The following is a 27,513-nucleotide window of genomic DNA, read 5'->3' on the forward strand; positions in this document are numbered from 1 at the left end:
AGTGTTTTTCCCAAGAACATTCATAATTCGTGCTAGACCTCTAACCGGCATCCGTTTGTTAATTGAGTGACCAAATTACCAAAGGGAACGTTCAATAAACAATCCACCATCTCTATTAGGAGAAAATTACCCAGTAAAAAACTTATTAAATTACCTATGGTCAATCATTATTCTTTACAAAATCTAAACTTGTTAAGCTTTGTTTACTGAGTAACAGCGCTAATAACCTGGAGGTGAATTGCGGCAACTTTCCTTTAATAAAAAAATTGATAATAAATTGTAAATAGAGAAGTTTTCTATACGGAAGAAGTTAATAAATTTGGTGTGTTGAAGAACGACTTATTTATCCACGCAACGACTTGTCTGGAAAAACCGTTAAAATATGTAACAGGTATTACGCCACTGCTAATTGACTGGCTATAGCCTCCGTCACTGTCGCACACGGTTTATATCGATCAGTGCGGCAAAATCAGCTGAAGGGACGTAGCGGCGCCACGCGTCCCGACACGGAGAAAACACCGTCGAACGACGTGGGCAGTACAACCTGGTGCAGATTCCCAGTAGAGCCAGTCCGCTTTCGTCTGCTTGCATCGTTTTCGCGACTCGCGAATATGTAACAAAAAGTGTGTCGAATATCGAATGCGCCCGCCATTTATGTTTGGCAATCCACGAAAATGGGTCTCAAATATGGGTTAGACGTTCTGACAGGGGTAAGTAGTGTAAATATTTTATTGCCTGGTGTTTTTCTCGAAGAAATATGCCATGAATGTAGTTGTTCAAAACAAGTGTTTAAATTTAGATTTGTTTATTTTTTACATGAAAAGCAGTGGCAGTGTCGATATATACTTTAACAGGTTCTGGAATGAAAAACACGTCGCTCAGAAATTGTATATTACGAATCATTTGTTTTAAATCTCTTTTAAAATACATTCCAATATGAATTCATATTTTTAATATTTAAATATAATTATTAAATATAATTATTATAACATAACTTATTTATCGTGGTATTGCAACAGTATCTATTTTCTTTAACGTAAAAAATATATTTACTTGTAATCTTTTTTCTGAAGAATTTTTAATACTGCTAGTGCCAGATTATGTTTGTGTTTGTTTTTATTATTCAGTTCCTCGAGTTTTTCTAGTTTACACTTTTCGGTGTCCAATGTTTACATTACTTAAATACATCTCTTTTTGGTCATATCATATGATGAACTTCGTTGAATAGCAAATTAATATCTTTTAGTAATAATAATTTCAGTTTTATTTCTGTTTTAAAATATCTTTTTTTTGTGACCTTTAAAAATGGTAAAATTTCGTAATTTAGAAGGATATGTAATCTTGACAGACTATTTTAAATTGTCATTAGCAAATTTTTTAAAACTGTCGGTACTAGTGATAAATTCTATGCTGTCAATCCGACAATCAATCATCACTGTTGTATTTTTTTCCACCGGTCCTCTTCCAAGACTTTTTCGCTGATTTCCAACTTAATTTCTCTAATCCAGCTTTATCTCAAATATAGCATTTTTCTTTCGTTGGATATGGTTTTAATGTCATCTATTATTATCTGTTTGGCTGCCATGAATTCCCGTTTTGCCTCTTTTATTAATCCTTAATGTCTTGCTTTTTCTACGGATCTTTACTATAAATCCATTTCCATAAGCTTAAGCCTATTCTGTTATTTCCCTTTTAGGGGTTATTTTCCACTACTATACATTACTACCTATACTATTTTACTATATCTTACAATACAATACTAATTGTAATTATTGTAAGTTTTTTAACTACTAGTTTTTTAATAACTACTGCAAGGGTTCTTTTATGTACTTTTAGTTGTTTTATTTTCTTAACCGCCTCCACCAATAATAAAACTTGGCTACGTCTATGATGTGTTGTCCATTTCTCCTCACTTTCAAATTCACTTCCTTTTCTGGATGTGCTAATCACAAAAGAAGACATAGGAGATGCAAGTTTACAGAAAACCAACCCACAAAAACAGATATTTAAATTACCACTCAAGTCACAACATAAACATCAGAAAGTGAATTATCAAATCAATACATATGATAGAACCCAAAACACCGAACTAATGAAAATGCATTTCAGGAAGAAAAAACCTGCTACCAAAGGTTTTAACAAAAAATAATTACCCGTTGTCATTTATAAACAAGTAATTTCACAAGATCAAAAAAAAAGGAAAGATCAAAACACCATAAGCAATCCAGAAATGATTACAAGAATGGATTCAATGGTGACAACAATACCATATATAAAGGGTTTATCTTTAATTCTGAACTTGCAATAAACTTGTATTGCTAATGTTATCAGACTGTTTTAATAAATATTACATTTTCTATTTCTTATCTGAAAATCGTTTTCTAAAAATATTATAAGGAAAACGATTTCCGGATTGGATATCAAAACGTCAAAACAAATGTACCTAAAATTTAATTTTTATTCTTCTTCTTCTTCTTCCTACTTTATAAATAGGCTTAATGCCTGTTTAACTTCGGTTTTTAGCCGCAATTGACGTTGTCTGACCATCCTTTCCTCAGTCGTCCCAATGATCTTCTTCCATTTGGCGATTTGTCTCTTGCTATTCATACTATTCTATTTTCTGTCATTCTGTGTTGATTCCATTCCACTTTTCTTCTTTTGGTCCACGCGTTTATTTCCTCTATACCACATCTCGTTCGTATTTCCTTACTTCTTACTCTGTCTCTTAGAGTTTGGTTTGTTATTTTTCGTAAGACTTTCATTTCTGTTGTTTCCAGTAGTCTTTGTGTTTTCGCCGTATCTGCTCTTGTTTCCGCTGTGTACGTCATTATCGGTCTTATTGTTGATTTATATATCCTGGTTTTCGTTTCCGTTGTGAGGTATTTGTTTCTCCAGATTGTGTTGTTGAGACATCCTACTGCTCTGTTTGCCATGTTCACTTGTTTTTGTACTTCTTCTTCGACTTTTCCTTAGCTTGACAGTTTTATTCATAAGTATTCAGTTTCCATCACTTGTTCTATTATTTTGTTATTTACGACTAGTTTACATCGTCTCGGGTCCGCTGATATCATTATCGCTTTAGTTTTCTCTGTTGAGATCTCCATGTTGTATATGAGCGCCGTATCTTCGAATTCTTTAATTAATCTTTGTAGGTCATCTTCATTTTCGGCTGTTATTATGGCGTCGTCGGCGTAGCATATTATCCTTATTTCCTTTTCTCCCATTCTATATCCTCTCCTTTTTTTTAACTTTCTTTATGATTTCATCCATTATCAGATTAAATATTAATGGGCTCAGCGAACCTCCTTGTCTAATGCCAGTTTCATATTTGATAGGTTGCGATAGTTTTCCTTTACATCTTACCATAGCTATGTTATCTTTATATATATTCTCAATGGTTTTTACTAAATCCAGTGATATTCCCTTTTCATATAATAAATGTATCGCGTCCCGAATTCTCACTCTCTCAAACGCTTTCTTCAAATCTATCAGACACATATATGCTGGTTTGTTGTATTCCAGCGACTTTTCTTTTATTTGTCTTATAACAAAAACAATTTGAGTTTTGTGTTTAATAGATTTATTGCTCGATAATTATTGGGGTCTTTCTTATCTCCTTTTTTGAAGAACATCACCATGATCGCTCTCCTTCATTCATCTGGTATTCTGTTCGTGTTGATTATTTTATTAATAAGAAGTTGCAGTTGTTGTACAAGGTGATCACCTCCATATTTTAAGAGTTCATTTGGTATTTGATCTTCTCCTGGTGACTTTCTTTTTAATTTGTTTATTCCTTCTTTCACATCGTTTTGGGAGATTTAATTTTTATTACTTATCTTTATTATTTACTTAATCCTAAACCTGTTTAAGTTCAACTAATAGACTTTAGCTACGACTTCCGAGCGATTGCACCGTAACCTAACGAAACTATTACTTCTTAATCACCTTAATAAAAATGAAATGATTAATCACCTTAAAAAATAACCTTAAATATGTAAAGAGTGATTTGCTAAGAAACTGTAGTTAATCAGTGTGAGTGTGAATGAGGAAGGTTGTCAGCCATGTCGTTCTAAGAGGTACCTTCGCATGTTAGCAGCTCATTTGGGAACGGCTCTTTCGGTTGAGCATTTTTGGCTTGCAGATTGTTATCTGCGATATCTTAGTATCGTCGCTTCTGGGGTATAGAAATACTCATAAGGAAGTTCATTTCCAGCCAAATTAAGAAATTTGATCGGGAGGAAGGGAACTTTCTTTGCGGGATGCCTGGTGAGTATGTGTCCTAGGCGGTGTCAAGATGTTTTTAAGACCACCTTTGCTCTGATGTTGCAGTTTATGATGGTTCATAGGACATATCTCTTGCCGAGAGTTCGGATACTACTCTCTATAGTAGGTATATTTGCAAGTTGGTGGAATAATACCGACGGATAGTCTGCACGCTTCCTCATGATCTTTCTCAGGATTTTGCGTTCTGTGGCCATGATGGCGTTTATATGACAGTTGTTCAGTGTGGAGTATAAAACAGCCCTGTATTCAATAATCGCTATAATTTAGATTTTGTAGGTGTGCAGAAAAGTCGTACTCCGTTTTTTCTAAGATCTGCCTGACAGAGTTTCTAGGAGTCTAGCCCTTCTTCTCCTCTGTTTAGGGTAAGATTTAGTTCCGTATCCTAATTGTGGTTCCTCTGAAATTGAACTCCTAAGTAGTTGACCGAACTCTGAAAGGGGAGGTTACCCTCGTCCTCAAACCGGGAAGTGCCCGGATACCTAAAGAGAATGACCTGTGTCTTGGTTGGGTTGAGAGTGACTCTCCATTTGTTGCACCATTTGACGATCTTGTCGAGTATGGCATGTGACCTGTTGAACACAGAGCGGTTCCTTATCGTTCCGTCGACTGTGCCTGAGGAGAGCAGTTGAGTATCGTCGACATAGAGGAGGCTGGTTTCATTTTGGTCAGTGGGGTGGAGGAGGTGGCTGTTATAAACTGTGTAAAGGATTGGCGCTCAAATTGAGAGTTGAGGTACTCCAGCTTGTGGAGTGAATGATGTGGAGAATTTGTCGTTGATTCTAACTCTTATGGTACGATTGGAGAGATATGAGTGAATTGTTTATAGAAATGTGGTTGGCAGTCGAAAACGGCGCAGTTTCTCGATCAGACCTGCATGCCAGATCTCATCGAAAGCCTTCTGGACAACTAGGAACACGCCTATGGCTATTTTGTCTTTTTCATCGATTGAGCGTGATATGAAGGTTGCTGCTTCCGTCAATGCATTTTGAGGGGAGTGTTCAACTCTGAATTCGCATTGAAATTTTGGGATGCTGTGGTTTTCTTCTAAAAATTCTATGAGTCACTTCTTGATGATCCTCTCTTAGACTTTAACTAGAATATTCAGAAGGAAAATTGGTCTATATGATTCAGTGATGATTAGAAGTTTCCCTGGTTTAAGGATGATGACTGTACTGGCCACTTTCCAAGGGGTAGGAAAGTACCACAGTATACCAAAGTTACACATCTGCCTAACGGTGTCATTAAATCTACAAAATGCTGTTCCTCATATTCTAGGGTTTTTCCCCAATTGAAGTTCTGACCACTCATTGAACTATTTTCTGACTTGGGTGGTTCGACTATCCTCAGTTTTCGAATTCCTAATTGCCATTATCTATAATGTAGACTCATACACTAACAAGCATGTTACTTAAAATGAATAAGTTGTAAAAAATTCTGAATAATGTCAACCATATATTTTCCGTCGTCCTATTTATAAACGTTTTGATTTTGGTGCAGGTCAACTTCCATACACACAGATTTTATATGTTTTCTTCTAGTATGATTATTAGTTTAACTGAAAAATCTGTGTGCTTTTATAGTAAATATATAAATAAATGCCTTTATCTTCACTTTTCCCATACCATTTTTACAGTTGGCAAAGAAAAAACTTTATCTTTCTTCTGGTACCAAACACAAAATATAATATAACTATTTTGTGTTTATACTTTGTTTTTAATACTGACTTTGATTAAAATAGCGAGCACTGTTTTGTGGCTGTTAAGTATAAAGAAAAGTCGTTATCCGTTCAGGCGTCGTTTATTAACCCTTTTAAATTAAAAAGCAAATTATTAGTGATTGTTTAACCCACGATTTTTACTAAAATTTTAAAAAATTTAATTTTTATGAAAAGCAATTAACTTTTACATAATATGTCACGTTTCCACTTTCCACCGCCGTTATTCCTTAAAATAGTGTGGCGGCGCTTCGAGAATTTTTTCGATCGCATGTATGGCCTGCCCAAGTAAAGCCTAGGTTTGTTGGAAAATGCTCCCATCTGGTGATTTTAAATAAAATTTGGATACTAAATAAAAAAGGTCTTTTTCCACGTTTCTCTTCCAAATTCCCCTAATCTTCGCTGTCGATTTTGCGCCGTTTTTTTGTATAACTCCTGTACGGTGTTTGGCTGCTGCTATTTGGTCACAAATGACCAATTATTAGTTATTTTCTGACCTAACTTAATTAACAGCAATAATTAAATCTAAAAAATCAGACTTAAAAATAAACATAGGTTCTCCGTATTTCATAAACCTAACCATACTGACACGACTATACACAATTCATCATCCCATCCTACACAATATAAACTGGCATCTTATCATATCATGATACATATATTAATAGAAATTCCGATGTCAAAATACAACTTTGGGACAGAAAAAAATATCATTAAACAAATGGCAGTAAACAATGAGTACAACGAACAAACAATTAATAAAATTTTAAATCAAAAACTACACAAGAAAGTCCTGAAATTAGTATTTCTACCACCAGAGAAAAAACCCAGTACTTTCTGCTCGATTAGGTATACAAGCAAAAAAACAAAAATAGCCAAACACATAAAAAAGAAAGAAATAACACCAGCTTTTAGAACAAAGAACAACTTAGGCAAATATATTAAAAATAACAAGAACCAAAATAAAAAGCACTTACACAGTGGTGTAAGTTGACACTTAAAAAAACTTACATCGGTCAAACTGGTAGAACCTTTAACAAACGTATAGCAGAACATAAAAGGGCTTTCAATAATAAGAAAACAGATTCTACTTACGCACTTCACCTTCTAGATCATAATCATTCTTTTAATGACGAATTTCAAATTCTTCACATCAAAAATAAAGGCCTTCAGCTAATTTTATTAGAATCTATGGAAATTAATAAATTAAAAAACACAGACATAACTTTGGATGACCAACTTGAGACAAACAGTTCTTTCTTCCTCAACCTATTTCGTGAAAGACTTTAAATTGTAAACACATCCAAAAATAGATTACTTGAGAAAGGCACTCTGCCGAAACAGCTGTAGTGATAAAATATTATGATAAATTTTGTGGAAGTTTTGAAAACGAAGTTTTTAGTGTTTTATTGTGATATAATGGAATGTATATTTCTGAAACCAAATTTCTGTATAAAATTTTTTCTTTCTATTATTGGTTTTAATCTTTTTAATAGAAATTTTTCAAATAGTTTTGACATCACCGGAAGGAGTAATATTGGTCGATAGAATGTCACTTCATTAGGAGGTTTAGCTGGTTTGGCGATCATAATGACTTCGGCTACTTTCCAGAGTCTGGGAACATATCTCAATCTAAAAGCAGCATTTATTAGGTGTGTCAGCATTTTTAATAGTTCTTCTGTTATGATATCATATCCTGGAGCTTTCTTAGGATTTAAATTCTCTTATATCTCTGTTTATGCTTCTCTAAGTATCCAGTTTACGTTTTCCAACTTGATAGGAGAAGAATGAATAATTGGTCTCTTCATTCTTTTTGTTGCCTTCCATAAAGAATAATCTGTGTTCTGCTCAAGTGTTAAATTGCTTAAAAAGGAATCAATTGTTGAATTTTTTATATTCTGTATCTCCCTTTTTAGTTTTTGTGTAGAATTATTTAGACTAGTTTTGTCTCGTTTAGCTCTGTATTGCTGCCATTTTTTTCTTAATTTTCTTTTTTCTACTATGAGTTCTCTGATTTCTTTTGAATAGTTGTTCCCTTTTGTTCTAGAAGTTATTGTGGGAGTATTTTCCCAAGCTACCTGCTGGATATTTTTTATAAGAACTTCTAATTCGTCATCAAGTTTACTCGTGTTTCTCAATGGCACAGCAAGATTAATTTTGTGTTTAAGGTTTATTTTGAAGCTTTCCTAGTTAGTTTTTTTATTAGTCAATATTGGATTGATCAAAACTATGGTAGAAACTATAACCCTCTTTAATACAGCATACAAATTATTTTTGACTATTTTATATTGTCGCCTGAATGCATATTCATAGGAGCTTCTTGGCGAATATCAAAGTGGTTTTAGGCCTGGTCGATCAACAACAGACCAGATCTTTGTGCTAAGGCAAATACTAAAAAAAAATCAGTGAATTCAATATCGACACATACCATCTTTTCGTAGATTTTAAATCGGCCTATTGATAGTGCCCTAAGAAATAAATTATATGAAGCCATGGATGAATTCCAGATCCCCGATAAACTGGTAAGATTGGTTAAGGCTACAATGCGTAAAGTTGTTTGCAAATTCGACAGACATACAGGGCGAACAATCAGAGGCATTTGAAACGCACGACAGAGAGATGTTCTGGCGTGTCTCCTTTTCAACATAGCTCTGGAAAAGGCGGTCAGGAATGCCCAAATAGACAACAGAGGAAACATTTTTAATAAATCATCCCAAATTTTGGCATGTGCAGATGATGTTGACCTAGTTGCCCGCACAACAAGCAAGCTAGAAGAAATGTATACCACATTGTCAAACTCCTCAAAAAATATGGGCCTGCAAGTAAATGAGGAGAAAACTAAGATAATGGCATCAATACCCAACAATAGAGCCAGAAACATCGGCCACCAATTCACGGTTGATAACTCTACCTTTGAAGTGGTGGACAAATTCACATACTTAGGCTCCCTGATCATCAAGGAGAACGTCATGACGGAAGAAATTAAGCGAAGAATAATCCTAGCAAACAAATGCTATTTTGAATTGAGTAGACATATGAGAAGCAAAAACAAAAATAACGATATACAAAATCCTTATACAATCAGTGTTGACATATGGGTCGAAGACATGGACCATTTCCAAGGCAGATGAGAATCTCCTGCTTATACTTGAATGAAGGATCCTGAGAAGAATATTCGGTGGCATCTATGAAAATGGTGTTTGGAGAAGGAGGTACAACTACGAGATATATCACAGATATAAACATATATTTGGTGGTAAAGACGTAGTATCCTTTATAAAAATAGGAATACTAAGATGGGCAGGACATCTGGCAAGATCACAGCATAACAACCCTCCTAGAAAAATCCTTATGTTATAACCTGTGGTAAGTAGAAATAGGGGTAGGCCAAAACTCAGATGGAGAGATGGTGTAGATGAGGATGGTAGACAAATATGCGCAGCAAACTGGCAATAGTTGGCAATGGATAGAACTGACTGGCGTAATAGACTTGGGAAGGTCGAGGCTCTTTTATAAGGCTCTAGCACCAATGATGATGATTGGATTGATCATTTTGCAGATTTCTAATGAAAAAGAGATGCAGAATGATAATATACTTTTGCTCTATTATAGGTTTTAATCTTTATAACGAGAGTTTATCAAACAATTTTAAAATTACTAGCAGCAACGATATTAGCCGATTAAACTGGTGCACCTAGAATTTTCCTATGGGGGGGGGGGGTCTAATTTTTTTTAAATTGAATTTTTTTTAAATCTTTCACAACAAAAACTAGACCATATAGAAGTTTGCCAATTTTTGTTATTTTTAAAAACACACTTAACGCATTACCAAATGCCAGAGATGCTATAGTTTTGTTAGAAATAAATTTATTTATTTATACTTAACGAAAATGCCACTGAACCTCTAAAAATCATACGAACAAACTGAATTTTTTTAAGAATGTTAATTTTAGGATCCCAGAAAATATTCAAAAAAATTTACTATTCCTACCCCTCGTCTTCTCCCTAAAACCATCCCTTCTCATAAGGGAAAAACTGAAAATCCATTTACCAAGACCCTGTGTGTCGTAGAAAAAATAGTTGAAATAAAAAATGTAGCTGACTAACAATTTTGAACAAAAACGTTCACTTTTTGTGTAAATAAACCGTTTTCTCAAAAAAATATACGTTAAGCGACGCGGCCACGCGCGCGTAATCAATTTTGAATTAAATTTGTATCAATTCGACGGTAAAAATTCGATATCTTTTTATTAAAGTGTCCTATCTACAAAAATTAAAAAGCATTTCAAATGTGAAGGATGCAGCTCTCTTATGCGATTTTGATTTTACCGAAATTAAACTCAGTTTCTATAGAAGTGTTGAACAAATAAACGTTGCGCGATTTTTGCCATTTTTTACGATTCTCATGAGATCATTAAAATTTATTGCTTTTCCATTAACCGGTCTCTATGGAATTTTCATTATTAAAGCCCAGTCTTCAAAACCTATGGCGTGAAATTTCGGATTTGATTTTTGGCAACAAATATGAGACATTTGAAATATGCCTAAAAACGCGGAATTTAAACTTTCACATTACAAACGATCTAAAACATTTAAAACTGCTTTTTTCTGATTACACACTTATGTTTTTATAAACTACACTACTTCAGCTACAAATTTCAATAAAGGCCGTCTTCTTGGAAGTATTTTCCGTAACGTGCAATCGTTTGTAATGTTATGTCTTTATTAATTTTAATTTATTGTTCTTATTTTAATTTACTAAAACACGATAATTTATATCAATTTATTAAACCACTGTACAACAATTTATTTGACTAATTACATAATTTATCTATCGGACGTTACAATTTAAACGCGAGCGCGAGCTTCTTTTTTGACTAACTGTTTTCTCCAAAAAGGTCCTATTATATACCCAGTACCGTTAGACCAGAAAAGTCGATGGCCTTCTGGACTAGTCCGAGCGGCGAATTGGTCTCAAAACTGGTATGTTTACATCGGCTCGTCTCCAGAAAGTTCGATTGTTGTTTTTTTATAACAGAGGGGGACCCATCGTGTGTCAAGTAGGCATTACCTAGAAAATACGTGAATGAATGAGAATATTAGTAATAAATATATTTACGGTTTTGGGTCAGAATTTATCGTAACAGTAATATGAATGTTTAAATTCGGTATTTTTTAGGCTTATTTGAAATTCCTCACATTTGTTGCTAAAAAGCAAAACCGAAATTTCATTGCATAGGCTTTGACGATTGGGCTTTAAGACTCGAAATTTCATAGTGACCGGTTAATTGAAAAGTGATATATTACAAACTGATTTCGCGTGCGTAGCCGTACCGCATCGAGCGATATTTTCGACAGAACGGTTTATTTTACCAAAACAGTTTTTTATTCAAAATTATCTCAGCTATATTTTTAATTTTAACTATTTGTTCTATGATGCACAGATTCTTGGTACATTGATTTTTTCCGTTTTTTTTTTCACTACGAGAGAAGGTGGTTTTAGCTGGAAGATAGGAATAGTAAGCTTATTGCATATTTTTTGGGATATCAAAATACCGATGCAATACAAAAATTTAGATTGCAAAAGTATTATGCGAAATCTATTAAATCTATTTTAATGAAATTTTGTGTGATGTTTTATTATGTTGTGAAGGTTATCCAGACGGATTATGAAGGACTTAAGTAATCTAAGGGGTTGAAAAACATTGAATAAGAAAAGGCCTGTTTCCCCCTCTTTTTTTGTATTTATTGCTATTTTGCAGCAAGGGTAATAAATTAAAACATTATTAACCAGCCGTATCTTATAGAAAATTTAATTGTCGCTATTATATTTATTTGCTCCAAAATGAATTGTTTTAATGTGATAAGCAAGGAAAGTAGAAAATAATCGATGTTTTCAGTAATTTTTAAATATTTTAATTGTTTTAATAATGTTCCCGACCTATTTGAGAGGGAGCATGAGTCAATTATTATTATTACTGAAAATATCACCCAACTATTTTTGCAAAAATCCTTTCACATACACCTCAAATCAGATCCGCCCTGGTCTAATAAGAATTACCACGAAAAATATTCGATTATTTGTAAACAAGTTTAGTCGATTCAAGATTTCAACACAAAAGACAGAAATAGTAGCTTATAATCTCCATAATATTAACAATGAATTAACATCCACGAGTTAATTTTGGCATAAGTTCAAAAAATCGAAAATACTTACTGAAATATTATTTTATAACGTATATGCCAAGTTTTAAATAATAATGTAATACGTAGGAAAAACTCAGACACCTTCAGATTTGTAACTTTAATCCCAAAGTAAATAAGGAAATGGAGGTTTAATTTAATTTTAAGTGTATACTTGTGCTTATTGACCTCAAAGGTGCATATGAGGAAATTTTTTTGAAAATTCTTCTAGAAACAATAATAGATATCAGTATCAAATCATTTTTTTTTGGTTATTCACTAGTGCAGTGTACCACGGTAAAAATATTGTTCTGAAGCTATTTTCTTGTGGGATTTTAAATTAATTACTATTTAAATGGGAATAAGCCACAATTAAAGGTTAAAATACGTTTATTGACGTTTCAATTTCCACTTCGGAAATCGTTCTCAAAATACAAACATTAGTAAATTAAACAAATTTTGTTTTTTGTTACTTAGATAGATAGTATTATGAGGTTTTTTCCTGGTTTTTCCCTCATAATTTACTATGGAATCACTAACAGGAGAATTTTACTGTCATCATGGCATGTATTTGTCTTTTTAAAGACGAATTACATGTTATGATATTTTCTGACTGATATTCTCAAGTTAAAGTTGATTTCATGTAATCGAATGAACTATCTTATAAGTAAAGTCGTCCCAGGAACGCAACTCAACAATATTGGCAATATCATTTTAAAGTCGTCTACTTTAAAATGTATAATGTATGTCTGAATTGTCAATATAGATGAGTCAGATAAAATTAAATTATTAGAAGAATTTTTCACTAAGTAACAAAAAACAAAATTTGTTTAATTTACTAATATTTGTATTTTGAGAACGATTTCCGAAGTGGAAATTGAAACGTCAATAAACGTATTTTAACCTTTAATTGTGGCTTATTCCCATTTAAATAGTAATTAATTCACGGTAAAAATATATTATAACCTTATTACCATCAAGACGCATCGATTATAATGAAATTTTTGAATTAACCTCTAGTTAACCTTAACTTCAAAATCTACCCTATGTCGAAGAGTGCTTTTACCTTGGAGTGGAATTCACCAAAACGGGGGGGTTAATACCTTTTTAATTGAAAATGACCTCAAGTAACGATAGAAAATATATTCTAAGCCAAAAATTTGTTTTTAGAATTTATAAAAAAAAACTTTTTAGTTTTCGAAGGCAGTTGAATGTTGGATCAAATCCTCTTTGATGAGCTTAGCTGTTTCTCGGTAATGTCTTCTGTGGCTTTTCATTTCAAGCAGTTGATTGTTATTTTTAATTATAGAAATCTCACTAATACTTTCAAATATATCTACTTATATTAATTGTTTCAGTTCTTATTGCACTGTTTATTTAGCGAATAGGTATTGTTTGTTTTTATTTAGAAATCAAACACTGTGTCCTTTCTTAACAATATTATTTATTTATTACATTCATAAATATTTCTTTATCCTTTTAACACACAATTCTTGATATAAAAATTTGTTATAGTGTTTTCGCAATCGACACGGAGTAAAAAATAATTGAAGGAGCAGGCAGTTTCAGGTGCGGGTGCCTATATAAATTTTTGCAGGATTTATAAAATGAGCATTTAAAAATATTTAATTAGAATAGGTAATAGTATTATTTAGTTTATACTTTACATGTTTTTTTCAGTTCTTTTTTATAATTCTAAAAAGTTACTATTTCTCTTGTTCTTCTTCTTCTTAAGCTTTCCCCTTTTTAGGGGTCGCCGTTCCTTACTCTTCTTCGCCTCTCATTTTTGTCCATCGAGTCTTCTTTACCTAAACCTTTCTCTCTTCTTCTCTGCCACATAGTCCTTCCATCTTCTCCTCGGTTTTCCTCTACCTCTTCTTTCATCAAATTCTAACAGAGTTATCCTTCGTCGTAGTTTTCATCTCTACATCTGATATGATCAAACCATTACAGTCGTTGTTCTTGAATCTTTTTTGAGACTGTAGTCACCCCAGCTTTTTCCAACATTTTCATTTCAGCTATCTCCATCTTCTTTTCCTAAATCTTCTTTACAGGTCACACTTCACCGCCCTACACCATCGCAGGTCTCACCACACTCTTGTATATCTTTCTCTTTAGCCCTTCCCCGATTTTTCGATTACAATGTATCACGCTCATTCGCTTCCAGTTAAACCAGCCTGTATCCTGAGGGAAATTTCTCGATCTACTGTTCCATTTTCCATTATGTAAAAGCCAAGGTATTGAAATTCTCCTACTCGTCCTAGCTTTTCCCCAAGCAATTCTACGCCCAGAACAATTCCTCTTTCTCCCAACCACATGTACTTCGTTTTCGACCTGCTTTTCTTAGGTCCTCCCTCTTTAATCCTTCCTCTTCTCCAACATTCCAACTTTTCCTCCAACATTCCTATGTTCTTTTCTACTAACACGATATCATCAGCAAAGAGCATTGACCAAGGAGCCCCCTCCCTTATTTTCTATATCAGTACATTCATAGCAAGATTAAACAGGTAAGGACTCAGTGAAGAGCCTGGATGTAAACCAACCGTCACTGGAAAACTTTCGGTCAATCCGACAATAGTCCTTACTTACATGTCCCTCACGAGCCTTATGTACTTTTCAGAAACTCATTTCTCTCTCATAGATCTCTATAGCTCTTGTCTAGGAACTGTGTCGTACGCCTTCTTAAGATATATAAATATCAAGTATCTTTAAATATAGCTCTCTTTTCTTCTCGCTGTATTTCTCTATCAACTATCTCAACGCAAACTATTCATCCGTTATCCTCCTTCCTGGCATTAACCAAACTGTTCTTCTCCTATCTATTCTTACAGTCCTGAATGTCCCCTTTTTCTTTATACAGTGATACCATCACAGTCTCTCTCTCTCTCTCTTCATGCATTGGGCATCCTTTCTTCCTCAAATATCCTACTCATCATTTTCCACAAAATATCAACCTCTTCCTCTTCTAGAGCCTTCCAAACCTCCACAGGTATTCCATCCGGTCATACTGCCTTACCGTTTTTTGTCCTATTTAACGGCTCGACAACTTCATCTCTCGCTATTCCCGGTATTACGTTCTCATTTGGGATCTCGCATCCTCTGTCCCTCCTCAAGTGTTCTTCATTTAGCAACTTACTAAAGTACTCATACCAGCTTTGCTTTATTTCAACATCGGTTCTTAACACTCTTTCATCCGCACTCTTAATCTGCCGCGCATTGCTTAAGATCCAAATTGAGTAATTTCTGTTTTTTTTTTAATCTATAAAATCTATAATATAAGAGTAAATCGTTAATTATTATCAACTTCTTAGAAATCATTAATGCTATGGTTATAGTTAAGTGGTAAAAACAAAAATGAGAACAAGGATGGGATTATAAGATATATAAGGTAGGTATACAGGCACTTTCCGTTAGTATTTTGATCAGTCAGAATTCATTCATTCTTGAGAATTTTGATTATTTTTATCTTCTTCTTAACGTGCCCTATCAAGTCCCCTTGACGTTGGCGATTAACATGGCGAAACTTTCTCTGTCTTGAGCTATTTTAAAGAGTTGCTCAGCTTTCCTCATTCCTGTCCACTCCCTGATATTCTTCAACCAAGAGGCCTGCTTTCTACCAATTCCTCTGCGTCCTTCGATTTTACCCATCATAATAAGTTGAAGAATATTATATCGGTCTCCCCTTACTACGTGTCCAAAATAGGCCATCTTTCTACATTTGATGTTGTCAAGCAGCTCGCGAGCAGCATTTGCTCTCTCAAGGACTGCCACATTTGTCAGCATAGCCGTCCATGGAATTTTTAGTATACGTCTGTGCAGCCACATTTCAAAGGCCTCCAGACGATTAATGGTGGATATTTTTAATTTCCATGCTTCGACATCGTATAAGAGGACTGACCAAATGTAGCATTTAACCATGCGCCTTCGAAGTTGAAGTTGCAAGTTATCACTACACAACAATGACTTCATTTTTTAAAATTTCGTGCGGGCTATCTCGATTCTACGTTTTTTCTCTTGATCTGGATCTAGTTGTTCAGTAATATGGCAACCAAGATAATTAAAACTGGACACTCTTTGAATTATATGACCATCAACATATAATCGTGCATCTTGATGTGCTAAACGGCTAAACACCATGTATTTTGTTTTTGAACAGTTTATGTTTAGGCCAAACTCTCATCCCACTGTATCAATGGCATTTAAAAGGCATTGTAATTCATTCATGTCATCACTTAAAATAACTGTATCGTCTGCATATCTGATTGTATTTATCAGAATTCCATTAACTTTCACGCCCTATTCCAAATTATGCAGCGCTTCTTTAAATATTCTATCTGAATATAAATTAAATAACAGTGGGGATAGTATACAACCCTGTCTAACATCTCTTTGTATTTTATATATTTCTGTTGATTTTCCGTTTATGCGAGCTGTCGCTGTTTGACGCCAGTATAACTTTTCTATGAATCGTATGTCTTGACTATCAACTCCTTTATCTTTTAATATTGTAATTCATTTGTGATGCTGTACTCGATCAAAGGCCTTTTCATAGTCAATAAATACAGCAAAGACGTCTTTCCCTTAATCTCGACATTTCTGCAGTAATACATTTAATGAAAAGAGGGCGTCCCGAGTTCCCAGTTCATTTCTGAAACCAAATTGTGTTTCATCCTGGTCTTCTTCACATTTATCTCTGATTCTACTGTGGATGATGCGTAGAAATATTTTCAAAGCGTGGCTCATAAGGCTCATCATTCTATAATCGCTACAGTTTTTCGGACGTTGTTTTTTTGGTAGTGTTATGAATTCGGACGTTAACCAATCTTCAGGGATATCACCAGTCGAATAAACTTATATTATACTAAAAATAATATAATAAGAAAGTAAGGATAATTTAGTTGTGGTTATATATACAAATACAGTGTGGTTCAAAGCTTATACCTGTCAACCGTTTAAAACAGTGTACATTATCGCTTAATCAGAAAGTAATTATAAGCAATACTTATAGTTTTGAGTTTTGACTAAGAATAGAACATCCTTCGGTTTCTATTGACGATATTGTTAAAAAGACAAGTAATATGACAGGTGTATGCAAATCAACGATATATTAAATTCAAAGTGAATTAAAAAGTGGAGTTAATAAATGTTTAAACGATAATGCAGCAGGAAAAAAAATTAAATTTACTGAACAAATTAAAAGCAAAATAAGAGAAAAAGTTCACGAATTTTAGTTTAACGAGTTAAAAAATTTTCACAAGTTAAAAAGAGATACCAGCACTTCTGAAAGTTTTGGATGCAATCAATGAAGATCCGTATCTCCCTAAAATCGGACAAGAGTGGCGGAAACACGGGGGTATGGGGAAATCCTCCCAAGATAAAAAAATTTTATCATTAAGGAATAAAGCTACAGAACGATTTAAAATGCATCAAAATACAAGTTGTCATCAATTAAGCACAGAAACTTCGAAGAGTTATAACGTGAATAAGTGCGTAGGTCTTCAAATCCAAAAAAAAAACTGAACTGAAAGCCAGAGAGAAGTAGCGACAAAAAAAATTGATTATATGAAAAAACTTATTGATACGAGTGTAATTATAATTCTAGTAAAAGGTGGAAATCAATGAAAAATGATTGTTTCTTGAAATTGTACAACTTCTTAAAAATAAGTTCTTATATTTAAGGCATACTTGAAATCGGTCCCAAAAAACTGCACTTATCTTAGTAGCGACATTCAAAATTATATTTTACATTCTGTCAGAAATGTAAGGGATATTCAGAAAGAAGCCTTTTTCTGTGATTGCAACGAGACTTCTGATGTCACTAACCACCAGAAGATTACTTTTGTTTTTAGATATATCCCTAAAGGTAGTACGTTTAAATTTAACTGATGCAGAAACCATTTCAAAAACAATAAATTCTACTTTGCATGATATGAATGTTTCGTGGTAGGATGTTAAAGCTGTATGCTTTAAAGGAGCTTCAACCGTGTTAGAAAACTTTCCTGGTGTACAAAAAAGATGTAAAGAGAAAAATACTAAATGTTATATATTCATTGCTATGCTCATTGCCTTAATTTAGTATTGGTAGGTATCTGCCTACGCTAATCATATTGAAAAGATCCAAAAATTTTAGATTTTTTTATGTAACACAATTTTTATATTGAAGGCAATCCAAAAAGATTGAGAAGTTCACAAATAATAAGTTGAAAACTTTGAAATGTTTATCTGAAACACGTTGGGATTGTCGTACTGAGGCAGTTGCTGTGGTTAAAGATCAGCTTGAAGCAATTAAGGAAGCCATTGAAAAGACATAATAATTTGATGACACAATCCTTTGATTTTATTATGAGTTTGGGAATAATGCATCCAACTCTGAAAATGCTTGTCAAAATTAGCGAATCACTTCAATCGCCAGGCATAGATATTTGTTAAACTATAGAAGTTTCAAACTTGGCGCTTGCTTTGGAAGAACTAAGAATCGAACCATCTATATTGGATAATATTTATTCCAAAGTAAAAGGCACTTGTGATAAGCTTCAAATTGACATTCCTACTTTGATAAAACATAACAGTCTACAAGTCCATGGGAGATTTTGTATGGGTGGTTTGACCAGCATGAATCACATATTAAAAAATACTACAATATATAATAATAACTTTAAAAACTATGCCGACAATTCTGATCGGTGCATGTGAGTCACACGTGAGATAAACTTACCACTCAAGGGGGTTAAAAACTTACCTAATGTTTGGGTAAACATTTTTTTACTGCATTTATAACTTAGGTAGGCAATACAAAAATATTGAGACCTAATGCCGTACAAAATATTGGTACCTAATGCTACCTAAAGCTGTACAAAAATATTGGTACCAGGAGTAGGGAAAGTTTTTTATTTTCGGAAAAATTTCACTTTGATACAGTACGGCATTCATACCCAAAGTTTCGAAGTGGTATATAGATTAATTTTTTTACAATGTCGTACATTTTGGCTAGGACAGAGGTGAGAAATCTAAGGCGCAACCTTTAATTCGAACTCTCATGCTTTGTCTACAACTGCATTAGTCTTCAAGCTAAACTAAGTGACGGTAGCCAGATATGGTGAAAATTTCACCGACCGATTGCCGGTATAAGCAATCCCACACTTGCTAATCAACGGCTCTGGGCAGAAGAATTGGTAGGTGGTGGGGCACCCTTTTGTCCTGGGGTTGAGAAATCGATCTCGAATATGGAGGAACCAACATACTGGTCAACAGCACAAGGATGTAGAAAGCAAGGGGAAACCACTACACCACTACATCCCCATGGATATCCCTAGTAAAATCATCATGGTTTTAGAAACTAATAACGGCGTTACAGATCATGGCCATCGGAAGCTAAGATCCGGCAGGGGAGAAGAAGACAAGGACTCTCAGGTCGTTAATCAGCGAATTCCTTGTCAAAAGAACGTAGATGAAAAAATAAGACTGTCCAACACTAGAATAGGAACCTGGAATGTTCAGAGCATGTTTCAGTCTGGTAAAATGCACAAGGTTATTCAAGAAATGAACAGGTAATTATGGTCTGCGAAACACATTTTTCATGTTACCAAACAGACGACTGTATATATGGCGATCGCCCGCAGATATATCGGAGAAAGTAGTCAGGAACAGATAGACTACATTATGATCAATGAAAGATACCGTAATGCTGTTAAAGCCGTGAAAGCATATCCTGGATCAGACGTGGCCTCAGATCACAATCCACTTATAGCCAAGATTACACTCGCCCTTAAAAATATTAAAAGACATCAAAGAATCCCTACAATAAACACAAGTAAACTTAAAGAACCTAAAGTAAAAGAATGCCTCCAACATGAACTGTATGTGAACTGCAACAAATTGAACACAAACACCAATGATATTGACAAGTACTGTAATCGACTAAAAGATTGTCTACTGGAACCCTTTAAAGAAATACTAAAGACTTCCGCAAGGAGAAAAGAGGAATGGATGAATGACGAAATACTCAATATGATGGAACAACGAAGACAATTTAAAAACAAGGATAACAATAAATACAGAGAGATAAACCACGAGATCAGGAAGACGATAAAGCAGGTAAAAGAAAAATACTTTGAAGAGCAATGCAAAGAGATCGAAGACCTTCAAAATAAATATGATCTGTTTAACCTACACAAGAAAGTCAAAGAACTGGCAGGACTGAGAAAATAAAATCCCACTTGTGCAATTCTGGATAGACACGGGACTGCTATAACACATACGGACGAGAAAGTACAAAGATGGGCAGAATATATCGACGAATTGTTCGATGATGAAAGAGGAGATCTGGAGCACATAGAACTTACGTCAGAAGAAATAGGTCCATATATTACAAGAGAAGAAATATTACACGCATTAAAAACAATGAAGAGTGGGAAAAGCCCTGGACCTGATATGCTTCCTATAGAAAAAAATTCTAGATGAGAAGCACTTGCTGTTTTAGTGACACTCTTGAACCAAATTTATAGTTCAGACGTATTACCCAAAGAGTGGTTAACATCTATTTTTATTTGTCCCCCTAAAAAGAAAAACGCAAGAGAATGCAGCGATTACCGCACCATTAGCTTAATGTCTCATATGCTAAAGTTACTACTTAAAGTCATCCATAACCGAATATATCACAAACGGGACATAGACGTTAATGATACACAATTTGGTTTTCGCAAAGGCCTAGGAACACGTGAAGCTCTTTTATCACTTAATATACTAATACAAAGATGCCTGGACCTCAATCAAGATATATACGCATGTTTTATTGACTATAATAAAGCATTCGATAAAGTACGACATAAACAATTAATGAATGTCCTGAAATCAAAGAAGATTGACTACAACGACCTAAGGATCATATCAAATTTATACTATAAACAGCGAGCAAAAGTACGTGTTAACGAACAGCTGTCAGAAGAAATTGAAATTAGATGTGGAGTAAGACAGGGATGCGTATTGTCGCCAATTCTTTTTAATGCCTACTCCGAAAAGGTTCTGAAAAAAGCTCTTGAGGGTGAAACAGCTGGAATAAAGGTAAATGGAGTTCCCATTAACAACATTAGATATGCGGACGACACTGTGATCTTAGCCGAAAACATTGAAGATCTTCAGAGACTGGTGACCAGAATAGTAGAGTATGGAAAAGAGTATGGTCTAACAATGAATGTCAAGAAGACGAATTTTTTATGAGAATATCGAAAACTCAAAGAAATAACGAGAATCCTCTAATAAACGGAACCAACGTCGAACAAGTGGACAAATATGCATACCTGGGAACAATGATTAACTCCACAAATGATTACAATCAGGAGATCAAAATAAGAATAGAAAAGGCTAGAGCAAATTTCAACAAAATGAGAAGAGTGCTATGTACCAGGGATTTAAAACTGGAACTAAGAGTTAGGTTGGCGAGGTGCTATGTTTTTTCGATTTTATTTTATGGAATGGAATCTTGGACCTTGAATGCGACATCAATGAAAAAACTGGAATCATTCGAGCTGTGGGTGTACAGAAGAATTCTGAAAATATCATGGACAGAACACGTCACAAACAAAGAGGTTCTGGGAAGGATGAAGAAAGAAATGGAAATTTTAAATACAATAAAAACAAGAAAATTAGAATATCTCGGACATATTACACGTGGAGAGAAATACACCTTGCTCCAACTGATTATGCAGGGAAAGATCCAAGGAAAGAGAAGAATAGGGAGGCGTAGAATGTCATGGCTGCGCAACCTGAGAGAGTGGTACGGATGTACATCAAATGTACTTTTCAGAGCAGCCGTCTCAAAAGTCCGAATAGCTATGATGATTGCCGACCTCCGCCGCGGAGATGGCACTTGAAGAAGAAGCTTTGTGTACCCATAAGAATTGGCAGCATAGTTTCTAAAGTTGTATTACATATTGTATTATTGATTTATATGTGATCCAGACTACGTCAAATAACCCATTAAAAATGTCCCTTGGGCTTGTAGTCTATAAAGTTTTTACTAGATAATAATGCTAAAATGTATTTTCAGTAAAGGATAAAAAAAAATTAGTCATTAAACTATAAATTTGATTAAAAATTAAAAAATTATTTATTCAGTATGCAAAATCATATCGTTAAATATAAATGAGCTAGTTCTAACAAATGAATTTTGAATTTAAAAAATATTTCGAAAAATCGTGAACTGGTTTTCATATATGAAAATATCATTGTTGGAAATTAAAAAGTATATGGGGGAAGCGCATTTTCAGCATTGGAACCGCCACTAAAAAAAACCTAGCCACGCGTATGATAGTAAAATTCTATAAAATATAAAAGATACTGTTTAGGTACTATAGACAGTATCGACTGTATATTATAATTTACTCGAAGTATCGTCAATATTTTTAATCATTTATACGATTAATTGGAAAAAACACGTATGATTTAATTCAAATCAGCAAAATCGTTTAGCTCCTATTAAAACTTTCTATTAATTGAAAACCGGTAGCTATTATTTAAAATTAAAGCAATTTTAAAACCGAAAAACATTTCATAACGAAGCCTTATATTTAGTTTGGGAGATATTTTATAGTTATTTTGGTTATTTTTATTACCTTGTAACTTTTATGTATTTTTTTTTAGTATTTAAATCACAAATCCAATTTTTTATCTTCTTTCAGGTTTTCCTTTCAATTTATATTATGACAAACTATATCTATGAATATTTATGAGGATTACACTTTGCAATTTTTATAATGTATTCTATTTTTGTGCAGGCAGAGGGAGACTAGGTAAATGAAAAGGACAATGCATAGGAAAGAAGAACAACCAAGAAACCAAACAGCACAGAAGAAACATAAAAAGATGAAATGTCAAAAATGGAATAAAAATTATAAAAACCTAAATTAAAATCAAAAAAATTAAAATAGGAACTTGAAATATTGAATAAAAGTCGAGCAAAACCACTCACAACAGTTTCAAGTCGATAAAAGACTTTGATAAGGATGCTGCCTGTCACAAAACCTTATTTAAACTTAGATAAAACACTAAAAAACTGGAACAAGAAATGTGGACAGATGGGAGTAAAAATTGACGACAACTATATCCATAATCATCTATTTGGCGATGATCAAATAATTTTAGCAGAAGACAAAGGATACATCGTCTACATGATAAAAAACTGGAAGAAGAATTTGGAAGCTGAAGATTAGAAATTAATTATGATAAAACATGGTCGTTAGAATCACCGTAGAAGACATAAAACAGATATAATAAATAAAATAAAGAAAGGAAAGACCAGAACCCAACAGTTACACTTATACAATTAAATTAAATTGTTATATTCTATAACAGAATATTTTTTGGTTGTTTGGGTCATCTCTGGTATCGCCACCATCTTAATATCTAAATAGATTGGCGATACTTCTTAAGTAGATATATATCGATTTATTAGTCATTATATACACATGGATAACTTAAAGATAACATTACTTAATATATTAAATATTTACAAAACACGACCGAACTGAAATATGAATAACGATTGAATGAATAATATCTAATAATAATAACCGACTACTGATTTGTTTACCATTATATAACATGAGTTGTGACGCTTTGATTCTCATTATTTAGTAATATCAATCAATATTGCTAAAAGTGCAAGGTTGAATTTGGAGTGCAACACAGATATTTTGAAATTAACACACTCTGTGATTAATTACGTGCGCCCCTGTTTTCCAATTTAAAACAACTTTAATTAGAACAATATTGATGATCAGATTATTTACAAATTCTAAAATCTTAATATCTCATCACACACTCGATTATCATCATCATCATCAACCTGTATGCGTCCACGGCAGGACATAGGTCTCCCTCAGCTCTTTCCATATGTCTCTGTCATGTGGCTTGCATCTAGTTATTCCAACACGCTTCAGGTCGTCGGTCCATCTAGTTGGTGGACGTCCTCTGCTGCTTATTGTTTCTTGTCTTCATCTCCACTCGACAATACGTTTTGTCCATTGGTTGTCTGATAATCTGGCGACGTGTCCTGCTCAATTCCCTGAGGTCTCCCTCAGCTTTTTCCATCTGTCTCTGTCTTGTGCGGCGCTAACAAGCTTCAGGTCTTCAGTCCATCTAGTTGGTGGGCGTCCTCTGCTCGTTATTGCTTATTGTCTTGGTCTCCACTCTAAAATACGTTTTGTCCATCGGTTGTCTGATAATCTGGCGACGTGTCCTACCCAATTCCATTTTAGCGACGCGATTTTTTCGATGGCGTCTGTTGTTTTTGTTCTACGACGTATTTCTTCATTTAGGATTCGGTCGCTCAGAGAGACACCCAACATCTGACGCTTCATAGCCCTCTGAGTCACGCGAATCTTATTCACTACCTTTTTTGTAAATATTAATGTTTCCGCTCCATAAGTGAATACAGGTAATACACATTGGTCAAAGATTTTCCTTTTGAGGCATAGGGGTAGATCCGATAAATACATAGTTTAATTTACCAAACGCTGCCCAGGCTAATCCTATACGACATGGGAGCTAACATGTCTGGTTATCTCTGCCCAACCGAATTTCATGTCCTAAGTGCTTATACGATGCAGTCTGCACAATATCCCTTCCATCAACAGCAATATTTCGATTTAGCACCAGATTAGTCATTATTTGCTTCTTGTTCATATTAATCTGATTAATATATTAATAATAAATTGATATAAGGTTGAATGCTCGAATAAATGAACTTTGATCAAATAAAAGGCAGATATCGAGCACAGTTTTATTAATTTAATCTTGCCCAAGTACTTTCGCTCCCTAGAGCATCTTCAGGGGCATTTCGTCAATTGCGGCCTATCCAACAAGAATAAAATGTTATAAACATAAAATTAAACATCACGCTACAATACACAAGGAAAAACACTTTAAATTTTTTTTTAAATAGGCGAAGCTACATTATGTATGGAAACCGGAGACCTAGGTCTTGTTGACCATGTTGACGCCTATGAAAGATCGAGCAGTTCCGTATGGGTTTCGTATTATTAGCTGTGTTAGGAAAATTTGAACTCTAAGGTTGACGTTCTGAAAATTTTAAATATAAGTGACGTCACTTTATATAAATTGTGACGTGCACGCATTTTTATATGAAAAATACTATACTAAAGTTGGTATTTAATGGATGGATAGGTACAGCTGGTTCCTAAAAAAACTGATAGGACTCTTAGTAAGATTTGAACAAACAATACGAAACAATGACTAAAGAAAAAATGAGTAAAAATTGTAAGATTGTGGAATGGATTTAGTGTCCGCAGTCATATAAACACAAATAAACAACAACAAACAATTGATTACATATGTTAGTTCATAAATTGTAATAATTATTAAGGTCTAAATTTTGATATTGTTTTGAATTCCTGCATTTTATAAAGAGTATATAAATGATAGTTTTTAAGTATATAAAATATGATTGTTGTTATTATTTTTATTATTATTAAGGAATAAAACGAACTGCTTAACTCAACAATATATTAAAGCGAGAATTGTAACCAAATTAAAAGATAACTGGGATCTATCAGAGGCAACAAATCATTTTAACATAAGCAGAACCACAGTTTTTCTATTAATAAAAAATGGAAGAAACAAGAAACTCTCGAAAAAAGCGAGGGTCTGGAAGACCAAAACTATACTAAATTTAGGTATGTAAAAATAAAATTAATATTTTGTAATATCTCAATCAGCATTGATAACAGGTTTTAGTCTTCGGTCCAACGGCGTGAAAGGAACTATGGCATTGTCTTCTCCAGACAGCTCTTCCCAAACCTGTTCTATACCGTGCCACAGCTCTTTAGCATTTTGAGATTAAAATTACACCGATACAACCGTTTTATAATAACCCCCCACACATTCTCGGTTGGGTTTAAATCTGGACTGTAGCTAGACCATGGTAAGGTTTCGATGTTGTTATTCTGGAGCCACTGGTTTATTATATTTGCAGTGTGAACAGGACAATTATCTTATTGAAGGATAAAATTATTTTCTGGATACAATTGTTCTACACTGGGAAACGTGATGTTTTCTAGAATATTCAGATAAGTCTGCCCAACAAACCTACCATCAATACGCCATACCATTTCCATTCCTCTAGATGAAATCCATCCCCATAAATTGTCGCTAAAATGACCAGCTGCTCGATATCTATCAACATATAGAGGATTAAATCTATTATTATGTTGCCTATAAATCCCAATTTTGCCCAATTTTTTTTGAAAAATTTTCTCATCTGTAAATATTACCCTGTCCCAAAAATCTTGATTCTGTAGCTGATGGTTTAAAGCAAATATAAGTCTTGATTGCTTCTATTGTGGTGTAGAAATATGCTTATAGAAATATGCTTTATTGTCACTGAAAATTGTACAATTTTGTGGACAAAGCTTACAAAAAGTAAAAAAAATAACAATAACAGTTAAAATTTACTAAAATTACATAAATCGTGAATATCATTGAATCACAAAATAAAAGACAATAAAATATACAATCTATTGCAAAATTTAACTAAAATGCAAGTTGCATAATAAAACCTTACCAACTAGTTTAATTTGGTGCATGTGGTACCCAAATTTTGTCTAGGCTGTTGTCATTTTACGGAACTTAAAGAAAGAAGTTGTAGATTTAAGTTGCAAAAGGGAGATGGTTGTATAATTTTTTTGCCGAATATAATATAGATTTCTTTACTAACTCAATGGACGGGATCGGTAAATACACATCAAAGCTTGAATTTCTAATGGAGTAGTCATGATTAGGTCTTGCTGGAAAAACATGTAGATGTTTACGAATTAAGCAAACAGTTTCTAGAATATATAAAAAGGGAAAAGTTAAAATCCCTTGATTTTTAAAGTAGCTTCTGCAATGTGTTATTCTACTGAGGCCAAAAAGATACCGTATCGCTATTTTTTGTAATTTAAAAATAACATCAGATTGGACAGATGTACTAGAATCCCAAAAAGGAAGGCCATATCGAAGATGAAACTCGAACAAAGAAAAATATGTTATTTAGGAAGATGCTAAATTGATTTTCTTCGAAACAGATCTTATTGCGTAGCAGGCTGAGGCTAGTTTCTTACTTAACAAATCGATATGAAGGGATCATTTCAGGTTGCTGTCTATAAAAATACCAAGAAATTTTACAGAATAAACGATACTGATCTGGCTGTTATTTAGAAGCAAGGGTTGAAGTGCTCTTTTATAGGATAATGCTACTGTCTTATCCATATTAAAAGAGAGTAAATTAGAGTCTGAGCAGGTTTTTATTTTAAGTAGATCAGAAGTTATAATTGCAA

At 33.7% G+C, this 27,513-nt stretch overlaps 1 protein-coding gene across 1 annotated transcript in view; it reads left to right on the top strand.

Annotated features, from left to right (window-relative positions):
* The first annotated feature begins 520 nt into the window (after positions 1-520).
* LOC140450265 (E3 ubiquitin-protein ligase RNF144B) overlaps positions 521-27,513 on the top strand; it is a 393,953-nt gene continuing 366,960 nt past the window's right edge. The window contains exon 1 of the mRNA XM_072543787.1: positions 521-710. The gene's annotated coding sequence lies outside the window, so the exon portion shown is untranslated. The remainder of the gene's footprint in view (positions 711-27,513) is intronic.

Source organism: Diabrotica undecimpunctata, chromosome 9 (assembly GCF_040954645.1).
Source record: "Diabrotica undecimpunctata isolate CICGRU chromosome 9, icDiaUnde3, whole genome shotgun sequence".
Classification (NCBI taxonomy): domain Eukaryota; kingdom Metazoa; phylum Arthropoda; class Insecta; order Coleoptera; family Chrysomelidae; genus Diabrotica; species Diabrotica undecimpunctata.